The sequence below is a fragment of the Cavia porcellus genome, unplaced genomic scaffold (assembly GCF_034190915.1).
Source record: "Cavia porcellus strain 051 isolate PalLab524CR breed Dunkin Hartley unplaced genomic scaffold, mCavPor4.1 scaffold_4, whole genome shotgun sequence".
Lineage (NCBI taxonomy): Eukaryota > Metazoa > Chordata > Mammalia > Rodentia > Caviidae > Cavia > Cavia porcellus.
The window spans coordinates 85,530,267-85,541,987 of NW_026947487.1; the positions used below are offsets into that span (position 1 = coordinate 85,530,267).

The 11,721-nt window shown below is 38.4% G+C and overlaps 1 pseudogene; it reads right to left on the reverse strand.

Annotated features, from left to right (window-relative positions):
- Window positions 1-8,505: 8,505 nt before the first annotated feature.
- On the reverse strand, window positions 8,506-11,512 carry LOC111757441 (methionine--tRNA ligase, mitochondrial-like; annotated as a pseudogene).
- Window positions 11,513-11,721: the final 209 nt, after the last annotated feature.

Sequence of the window (11,721 nt, forward strand, 5' to 3'; positions counted from 1 at the left end):
AGATCAAATGAAATCATGCTTGAGATGTGTAAATCAGAGAGCTTAGCCTTGACAATAATTATGTTATTCTTCATTTCATTGTTTATCTTTTCTTTCCTTTTTCTTCTTATTCTTTCCCTATTTTCCCTTCTATATTAATTCCATCCATTCATTTATTCGTTCACTCCACAGCAACAGGTTAATGGGCCATGTATAAGAGGACTTTCCATGATGTAAAAAAAATTAAAAAATTTCTTCTTAGAAATTCAACTACAATTTCTAAGAAGGATCTAGAATTTTGCTTGCTTTTGCTAAGTATTGTGATATCTGTACAGAGAAAATGTATAAACATTGACAAGATTACAGGGCCATGGAGGACACAGATCACCCTTAGGTACCAGAAAAGAGATTTCAGACAGAAAAGAAATCAGAAAACTTGCTCTTTGAAATATGCTCTGATCTCAAAGGACCCGAACTTTTGTGTGATGATATAGTATTATCAGCCTTGCCATTTCCACCTTCATATTGTGGGTTTCTTCTCCAGCTCAGAGTGTACTGTTTCACATAAATGATCTTGCTTCCAGGTTTTGGGGCTCCGTAAGACTCCCCTGTTTTATGTAAAACAGTATCGTGTATTCCTTCCTTTCAATGCTGTGAAGCATAAGCAAGATAATGTAGAGGGGGCAAGGAGCCCGGGGGTGCTGCGTAGTAGTTACTCATTCCCAGGAGCCTCTCTGCTTTCTTTTGTAAAACATAGGCAACAGTTGTGGCAGGGGCTTTCCTTAATGTTTTGGGGGTCTTTTTCATATTGTTTTCCCTGCTATATGTTCTTGCGTCCCCAGATTTGCTTCACCTCAGATTTGATTCCCTTCATCGATCCAGAAGCTGTGACTTCCTGGAATAAGCTGAGAGAGTGGGGGAAGGATGAGGGAGGGGGAATGGGGTGTGAAGAGAGAGAGGGGAGAGGGGAGGGGGGGGAAGGGAGAGGGAGGAAGGAGGAGGGAGCGGGGGGAAGGGTGAGAGGGGAGTGTTAAAGACAGGCGCAGAGCAGGCTTTTTACACTTCCCTTCTACAAGCTCCCTGGTTGCAGGCCCTGCCTTCCAGAGAGCTGCTGCATCACACTCTTTACTAGGATGTAGAGTGGATTAAGAATGACACACACCAGAGACACTTTTAGCCTGGTTGTAAAAAAAAATGTTGAAGTTTGATGTCATATACTTTCTTTATGATTTTTAAAATTAAAAATAGTTCCTCTTTTTGCCACACTGCTGTTTTACTTTGGTAAAAATAAATCTGTACGTTTCTCATAAAGAAAAAAAGATTGTGGACTGGGATAACTGACTGTAATTTTAATGCATATTTGTCTATGTAAGATGTATAGTTTGGATGAATATCAGAGTCATTGGGCTGATATGTCAAACATCTCTGGTTTGACATCTATGGTGGTTATGCCTTGGGTATGTGGGGATGGAAACCATGTATAAAACAGCAATTACAGGGGGCTGGAGGTTTAGCTCAGCGGCATAAGTGCCTGCCTTGCAAGCAGGCAGTCGTGAGTTCAATCCCCGGTACCGATAAAAAGACAAAACAAACAAACAACAACAACAACAACAAAAAAAACAGCAATTACATGTCTGGTAGGGCCCAATATTTGATATGAATGGGTGGAGGGCGTGTGTGTATGAATGTAACTTTGGAGTTAGTGTTACTGCTGTGTAAACTATGTGCATGATTCTGCCATGAAGGTATGGTTGTGATAGACTTCTGGGGCTGTGAACGTGGATGTATGTGTGTCTGCTTGTACCTTTTCCTGTTTTGCATTTTCCAGTTGCAATGCTTAAACACTCCATAGCTCAGAAGAGTTCTTATGAACAAAAGCACTTGGTCTCCACAGTCCGATTGTATAGAAATTGCTACTACACTTCCTGTCAGGGTGTTGATTGCTAGGGGTGAGACTGTGGGGAGATCCCCCCCAAACATCTGGAGGCATATTAAGACTCACTTTTGCAGGTTCAAGCACTCCTTAGATCTTATTGTTTCGTGTTAATCATTGCTCTAACTCTGCCTTTTGACTTCATTTTTTTCACATCCTAATAATAGAATCACCAGAATCCACTTTAGCTTTTGTATTGACTCACAAGCTCCTACTTTCAAAATTTTCAAGGAGAATTAGATTTGGCAGCAATTAGGGATCTTTTTAAAATGGCTAAGCCAGCTTAAATGTATTTTCTCAGGAAAAATATGTCATGTTAATTTGAGTGTCTTTCTGCCCACAGCTTTGCACTTGGTTCACCCTGAAATTCATGTGGGAACTGATGTGGGAGAGTCCCATTAATCTCCTTAAGGAGGCCTTTTCCCACTATGGCCTACAGTGATCATGCTATATCCCTGAGGGGTCCTTTTCTATAAACTTTCTTGGCCACCCTGCAGATCGGAAGGAATCCTTTCTCTAGGAGGTCCTAGTTCTTCATCCTAATCATCACACTGGTGCCACATCAACCCAAACTTGGAATGCAGTGTAACCTCTTAATCAGACTGAGCTATCTGGTGAGTAGGCTCAGGGCATCCATCTCTGGTTCCTAAGAACTGTGTATTTTTGTCTCAGAAGAGGAAATATGGAACTTAGCAAAAGAGGGAGAAAAGAATGGGAGGATTATAAAATAATGATATCTATCACCATGTGTTTTTCTAGAGTTAATCACTGTAAGTGCTTCCTGGTACGACCACATTTAATTCATTTATCAATCATATAGGTAGGTGTCATCATTTACTGCTAGTTAGAGTGAGGAGATGCAGGCAGAACAGTGGCACATACCTTGCCCAGTACCACTTAACCTACTAATAAAGTGGGCTGTAATCCAGGAGATCTCCAGATGCCAAAATTTGATCACCCTCCCAAGCTTTGCATTCTGCCTCGAAAGATGTGTGTCATTTCCTCTGTGATGAAAAGAGGTGACTTCAAATTCAGTCCATGTCATATATCTGAATACATTTTTCCCTTTTAAATCTTATGGTAGTAAATATATCATTTAATATATTTTTGCTGCAAAATATAGTTTTGCAGCAAACATATTGAATTTCATTTTGATTAAACTAAAAGGGAATTTTTTGACTCATCAATAGTGTAGTCCAAGTATAGTGCAGATCTTATGCATGACTGAAATAGATGGAGTTTTATAATATTATCAATAGTCCAGCTTTTCCCATCAAGTTATACTTTCTTTTGTGTGTAATTCTTTGTCAGAGGGCTTTGGCCTCAGGGGAGTACACATGTCATGAACAGCTCTGTGGTGTATTAACTAATGATCAACCTGTAACACCCAGCTGGCTTGAATCAGTGTGATCTTGGGTGGGGAAGGCCCACTTGAGGATTGCTGCCAACAGCATAAGAAGATAACTGTTGATTCTCCTAGAGAAACTTGTAGTGCTGACTTTCCTGATATGAACTCAGCTGTTCTCATCATTGGAAGAGCTCAGGTCCTCGCCATAACTGAGGATGGCTATGGTTGTTTTTGGGGTGCCCTGGTTATTACCTAGCTTCAGTGCAGATCCCTCAGTTTTCTGGCACAGATCCTTTATCCCACTAGTGCAGACTTTCTAGCTTCTACCGTCTCTGACCTCTGGGCATTCCCAGTGGAGATTTTTTTTTTTTTTTGTCTTTTTGAGACAGGATCTCACTATGCAGTTTGGGTTGGACTTGAATTTACTTTGTAGCTCAGGCTGGTCTCAAATTTGCAATGATTCTCCTGCTTCAACCTCCCGAATGCTGGGATTATAGGCATGCACCACCACTCCTGGCTCAGTGCAGATCCTTGATACAGATTTGCATGAGACATTGCCATGGGCTCTAGACTTCCAGCTGGACTCATGGAGGACAGTGCCATGGAATCCAGGACCTTAACTGGATTCTTTGGGTCTCTAGTGTGTGGCAAGATCGACACTCTTCTGCGTTAAACTTTTTGGGTGAATATTAAAAAATATTCCTATAATTTAAGTGTCCCATATTAAATGTATTCCCTTATAAACCCTGACTACAATAAGCTCTGAGGGTATATACTTGGAGGTTAGCAAGTAGGGAGACTTTGTTTTCTCTGATGATTCTTACAAAAGCCTTGAGTGTGGTTCTCATTGGTTGCATGCAGTGTACATCCCCCCTAACCTATCTGGGCATGTTGTCCTTGTTGTCATTATCTGTCTTTCACTGGAATGGCAGGTAGAGGAGTTCTTTTTGAGCTGTAAGAACTAATGGGTAAAAGTACTCCCCAGAGACATTCGGGGCATGGGTATCAATAGGGTTCTATCACTTGGCCTCTCCTGATGTCTCTCATTGTCTCCTCTCGATTGATAGAAGTGGGTTTGAATCTTCAGTTATTCTGAAATTAGTAGATCTGCACTATTTCTAATACTCTTAGGTTCAGGATATTGCAGAAGAAAAACATGGTCATCAGATCCAGAATTCTCATGCACTAACAACCAATGTTTTTCTTAATTAGAGTGGTCCATACTGGGTCAGAGATGGACAGATTCAATGAAGTCTTTGCATTGGAAGCAAAGCCTATTTAAATTTTAAATAAGGTGCAGCATTGTAACCCTGCATACAGTCAGAAGGACAAAGAGATCTTTATGGTCAGAGGAGAGGATTTTGTATGCACAGTGTAAGAGGAGAAGGTTTAGATTGTTTAAAGAAGAAATAAGTTATTTACAGCAAGAAATTGGCGTATCTATATATATTCTATATTTACAATCAATTATGAATAAAATAAACTGAAAATTAATAGTGTGTAGAAACACCATTTTTCTCACTGCAACATTCAATGCATGTACCTGAGGGAGGGTCCATGTCTTTCTTTGGTTCATAGTCCTTACTATATTCAAAGTCCTTACTAACATTCAAAATCTTAGACATAACACAAAAACTAAGCTAAATCTTTCAGAGATATCAGCCCTGAGAATATTATAGAATATACTCCATGTATAATTTAAAGATGAAAATAATACTAAAGTGAAAACATTATGATTTTTTCCTTGATAACTACTTATGGATTTTGTTTGTTTGTAATATCAGGTTTTGTTTTTCTACATCCTTTCCTCAGTGTTAGAGCTTATGCAAGTCTCTGTATGGATTGTTTATTACTTCCCTGCTTTCAAACTTTACTGTGCATATTAATCACATGGGTGCTCTTGTTAAAATGTGGATTCTGATTCAGTAAGTTTATGGTATGGACTTGGAAAGTTTTATTTCCATAGTTCCTAGTGATGTGGATTCTGTCATTGTAGCAAGAAAATAGATCTCTTAATCTTTTCATATTTTTTTTAATCATTCCCTACTCCACCTCTTAACCCAGTATCTTGCTGATTTTCAACATAGTCAACCTTTTCATAGACTGTTTATTTCCTACCCTGGTACCCACTTTCCTTTTTATCTGTCAGTGGTTCTTAAACCTGCCTACTGATCAAGTTCTGGAGATTCTTTTTTTTTTTTTTTCCTCTTTTTCCTTTTTATCGGTACTGGGGATCAAACTCACGACTGCCTGCAAGGCAGGCACTTATGCTGCTGAGCTAAATCCCCAGCCCCCAAGTTCTGGAGATTCTTAATCAGAGACCCTGAAATCTGAATTTCATAAAACATTTTCAGCTGTGCCTGTTGAAACCCGTGAATGAGAGAATTCATTTGTTTTCTAGCATCAACTGTGGAACTTCAAACAATGCCCAAATCAAGTAGTTTAAGATATTTGTATCTTACTTTCAAAACCCAATATGGAAACAAAAACAAAAACAAAACCCAATGTGGATTAACAGGGTCAGGAGAAAGGGGACTCCCTGCTCCACACAGACAATCAGGGATCCAAGCTTTCTCTATTGGTTCTGTTGACATCTAAACTTCTCTAGACTCCCAGGCATCTGGTCAGGGAATAAAGAAAGAATGAGGATGTGGAGTCACGTAGGCACCCGAGGAGTGGTATGTCGGTGCTGGTCATAATGGCTTGTGAGAGCCTATTGCTAAAATTTTTAAGAATTTTGTGAATTGGTTTTAAAATATGGCCATTATGAAAATTAGATTACATAAATTTATAATTAAATAAATCACATTAAGAACAAAACTTATCATTTCTTAATTATATTACTATATATTACTATTATTTATGCTTTTGAGATTATAAACATTTATTATATCTGTATTATAGGAATTCTACTTACCATAACTCTCCCAAATCCATATTCAGTGATACTATGTATCTTAAGTCAACCAAGACAAGAATATTTACACTATGGAGACTGACAAATGTTGTACCCCTTACTCTCAAGAGGCAATAGTCTTGGGGGTCTAGGTCTAGAAATGGCATATATCACTTGACGTATTTCCTTGGCTAAAACTCAATTATACAGCATCATGTAGATATATGGGTCTGACGAAGCTGGTTCAGTAGTCTTATTTATTTATTTTTTTCCGGTACCAGGGATTGAACTCACAACCTCGCATTTGCCAGACAGGCACTTATGCCACTGAGCTAAATCCCCAGCCCAAGTTCAGTAGTCTTATAAAGACTGGGATATTTGCAGCCCTGTCACAAGGGGCAACTTAGCAATTAAAATGATTATTCTCAAGGACATTGCTGAGAATAAATTATATGTGATGCAATGTGTATGTGTAGTCAGTTATGAAAATTTACAAAATTCTTCACAAAAAGCACAACTGGGAGTATTCTATGAGAAAGCCTTCATGGTAAGGCTAGCATTTAATGAGTCAAGTTTGTATTTCTGTTTAATCATGCTCATTACCACTCTAAAATTCTCCCTTTTCTTAAGTTCTGCAATGTTATATTGATCTTACATTTGTGAATCAGGATATAGTATGTCAATGAGAACACCTGCCTTGGAGGATAAACATATTTAAATATCAACCTTTCACTCTGATTGGGTTTGAAAGTTCTACTGATTACACAAAGATATTTTAAACCATACTTTCTAAAAAAAAAACGAAGACATAAAAAGTGAGTTATATAATTAATTCTCAAGTCATTCATTGGACTGCTAGGAAATTCCCACATTATTGAAACACAAGGCTTCAAACTGACCTGGGTCCCAGATGGTTTTGTATGGCATTCAGGTATTTAGTATATATCAGGATGCTTATGTTGAATAAATAATTTTGATGTTGTATTTGCATGTTACTTATATTTGAAGCTTTGGAGTGATGTTGTAGTTTGGTTAGTACTGAAAGGAATCTTTTTATAGTTGTTGAGGTTCTCACAGAAGAAGTGAACACAACGAATGCTATTACACAGAAACAAAGTGCAGTGTTACAGCACTGTTAATTGGATCAGAGATCAGTTCTCCTCAAAAGAGCATTTTAGGAAAGTAGATTTGTAACATACATATGAGGTTTAAGGCCTACTGAGAATGTCAGCTCACCTGAATCCTAAACAGAACTTTATTACATTACAGGTAGAAGAGTAAAGAAATGATGATGGACCCCTGAGATGACAGTCTGGCATAGTCAGGGTTTGCAAGGAAAACAATTTAATACTGTACACAGAATTTACAGAATTATTTTATAATAGTCACCCAAAGAGTCCAACACAAAAAGTGCAAGAAATCTGTCCACACATTGAAGACTCCAAAAAATCCAGTTGAGGGCCTGGATTCCATGACAGTGTCCTGCAGGAGTCCAGCTGGAGACCTACAGCCCATGATAATACGTCATGTAAGTCTGTTTCATGGATCTGTGCTGGGAAGGCCCAAAGGTCAGCGGTAGAAGCTAGAAAGTCTGTGCCAGAGGGATGAAGCATCTGTGCCACTAGGCTGAAGGTTCTGCACTGAAGAGAGAAAGTGATGCTTGAAGTAAGAACCAGGGCTCCCCCAATAAATACCACAGCCATCCTTCATGACTACAAGGGTCCCAAGCTCTTCCAATGATAAGAACACCCGAGATCACATCAGGACACCAGCATGACAAACTTCTGCTGGAGGTTGAACAGCACATCATCTTCCCCTTCAGAGCTGGGAAGCAGTAAAGTAAAGACACAGCACCCCTAAAGTGAACCGCAGCCTTTCTCAGCACCAACAAGGTCCCTAGTTCCTCTTATGATGAGAACAGCCAAGTTCATATCAGGAAAGAAGCTCAGAGTTAGCACCATTCATGGGTTGGGGGTAGAGAAAACAAAGCCACCAGTAAACAAGCCCAGTCTGGGAACCAGTGCCATGTGCAGGACACAGGCAGACTGGAATAGACAGACCTCTGTGTGTTCCTCCCTTTTTGCTGTTGTTCCTTTTCTATCTTCTGCTGCCATGAACTGTTGCCTGTCTGCCATGTTACCCTCCCTCAGAGTCAACTGATTATGGACTGAAACCTCCACAAACTGAACTAAATAAAACTCTTCTTCCTTAATTCTGGGCATTGGGTATTTTGTGTGAACAATAAGAGAAAACTAACCAGTACACTGCCTATTAATAAACATAGACCAATTTGTGTCTTGGACATTGATAAATATTTTTCTCTTTGGCAAGGAGCTGGAAGAAGTTGGTTTACTCAATTAGCATTGTTTCAGGTCTTATCAAATATGGTAGCTGAGAATATGAAGCAAATGAAGGTGCTTCCTTCATGGTGTACCTCTCAATTTTTGTAGACCTGCTATCCATGTCATCATAACACTAAAATAAGCAGAATAAGTATTTTCTTAAAAATTGGAAACTTGTATTTTATCCCTTGTGCCAGCCGTGAGATTGTGCCTTGAAGATCTCCCAATTATAATTGACCAAGGACACATGCTGTTGTATTGTGAAATACACGGATGCTTGTATGTCTGATGTCTCCTAACCCTTGCTACCAGCCAGTGAATGAATGTGGGAGGGACATCAGGGCAGGCCATTCCAGGGTGACACGGGACACTTCTGATGGTGACTTCGCCTTTTAAATTTCCTGATGGCCTTGTCCAAACTTTATATGACTTTGTTCAATCTCAGTTGCCTCAATTCAGCAGCCCCTCCCACTCTTTTATTTGGGATCACATTGCTTAGTGATCTGATTGTTTTCCTAGGCTTTCTATCTCCTCCTTCATTTTTTGTCCCATGGGTATTTCCTCCCATGGCATCCTTGAATGTCTAATCTTAATGAACACATTATTTATTTTTATAAGTCAAATTAATTTTAACTGATATATATATATATATATAAATGTGAAATTGCACTTAAGTTTATTTTAAAAGCAAATTTACTTTAATTGATTTATTAAAAAGATAAAATGATACATATTTATGGGGTATCATAAAGTTTTGATACAAATACATATTGTATAATGCTTAAATCAAGCTAAATATATCTGCCTTCAGAAACACTTATCATATCTTTTTTTGGTACTTAAAAACTTTAAACTTTAATAACTTAAATAAGAAAAAACTAAATAAAATCAGCAAAAGCTAACTGAAAGTCACGTATTAACATTTTTAACAACTTTTACATAATTTCTACAGTGTATTACACGTCCTGATGGACCAAAAGAAAACATGAGGTAAATTATGTAGGTGGGTAACAACATTAAGACTACAAAAATAAAATATTATTCTCTTGAAATTTGTACAAATTAGTAATATCTATTATTAAAGTTGAAAGTTTTTAACATATCAGGTATCTCAAGTTTTATAGTTTATCCTACAAATAAGTTGAGACATTTACTAGCTTATTAGTAAATGTCATTCTTTGGCAGCTTTTAAAAAATTGAGAATTTTGATATTTTATTGCTTTCTCTTAAACATCAGTGGTTTTATTTATCCCTTAAGAAAAACAACAAAAATTGGAAGATCTGACAGATCACAAAGCAGAAAACTAATTTATTTTAAATATTCTAAAACTTCAATCTTGAGTAATTAAATGTGTGAGACTAGAGCCACCCACTAGTTGATGTCCAATGTTACAAAATATGACTGTTGGACTATTTACTAATAAAATAGGGAGTCCCAGTTATAGGAATTTAAAGGACAGAATAAACACAGAATAAACAGAATTTAAAGGCCAAAATCATCTGGTTCAGGACATAAGTTCTTAAAGTTTTAATAAAATAATCTCTTTTTAACAAGAGACACAATATGTATGACAAAGTTGGGCTAATTGGTAAAAGCTAAGATTGGGGGCCTCCAACCCCCTACTTGTCAAAGATGTCACTGTACTAATTGGCCTAGAAAGCAGACACCATAAGTAGTAGTTTGGACAAATAGCATAACAGGGTGGACACGAGATACAATGAGAAGGAATGGTACTAGCAACACTGGCTCTTACCCTGTTCTCCTGGAGACATTAGATTTAATAGTGGACAAAAGTGGCTAATGGGCAAAGAGAAATGAAAAAGAGGAGGTTGGCACTTAAAAGCCTTTTAAGTGGGACATAGATTATGTGATTATCAAATATAACACTTTAGAAAACACTAGTATAACTTTCCTGAAAAATGAAAAACAAGACAACACATTTGCACTTTCACTGCAAGTCAGTAGGAATTGGATTCTATGTTCTTCTGTAAGCTTTTCTCAACCAAATGCTGGACTGGTCCAATCTTTAAAACAAAAACTGTCTTAAAAAAAAAAAAAAACAAACTGTCTTGAGTCCTAGCCTTCTCTCTTCAAAATGGTGCTAATATCCATAGAATTAAGGGAGCAAAATTGAATTCTCCAAGGCCCTTCTCTATCGCAGACACCCATAGCCTCAATAACAGCTTGCTTGCTAGGTTTGGGATAATAACTTATCCTCCCTGGGATAAGTTTCAAAGACTTGTTAACATTCTAAGGCCACATGAAGCAAGTACCTAGCCAAGGAGTATGCACTGGGCTCTCCCAGTTCAATTTCCATGGTGCATCCCTGTGGACAAAACCATTAGCTTAGTGAACACAGCTGAACACTGCTCCTAGAGCCTTACAGATCTAAAAGTTATAGCAATCTGCTACCTGCTTGGGCAAAGCAGTTACTGTGTTCACAAGTGCATAGTCCTCTGTCTGATCACTAATTGATGGTCCCACCTACCCTGGCTCAGTGGGAATGCAGGTAGTGCAGAAGGGTAGGTAGGTCCCAGAGGGATTTATCCTATTAGCAATGCATTAGTTCAGAAGACTTCCCAAGGCATCTATCAGTTCAGTGTCCAGCAGGTTAGTCACTTTTTCATTGTAGTAGTCCCAGCCCCAGTTATGAATGTGTGGCCCAAGAGGAAAGTAAAAGAAGCCATCATAGTATAGTAACCAAAGGACATTCTGGAATCTTTCATGCTGTCTGAGCTTTTGGACATCTTTTGGCCAAATACCATCCAGTGGGAATAGACAGATGTGGTATGGTAGGCTCAGTTTGGCATTTAGGAGAACAGAAGACTAATAGATGGCCTGAAATTAGAGAATATTTTTACTTATGAAATATAGCTGACCATCAAGATCTGAACTCCCCATTGGGATAACCAGTTATGGTGAGATAGTTAACCTGTGCATCCAGCCAAATGTAGATGGCCTGCGAATCCTCCTTGAGTGGCTTCACCTTGATAGGGCCCTTTGTAGAGCACATCTGGGGTTCTTAGCAGCCTCCAGACATACACACACATGTCCTGAGCCACATGTCTATTGTGGAGATGAGATCAGGGATGGAGACATTGGTTTCCTGAAACAGTTACCTGAAGTGGGTAGAGACCCCAATACACAGCTCATTCATTCCTGTTATGGTTTGTATCTAGATGTCTCCTTAAAGGCTCTTGCATAAGTGGGATCGTTAGAAGA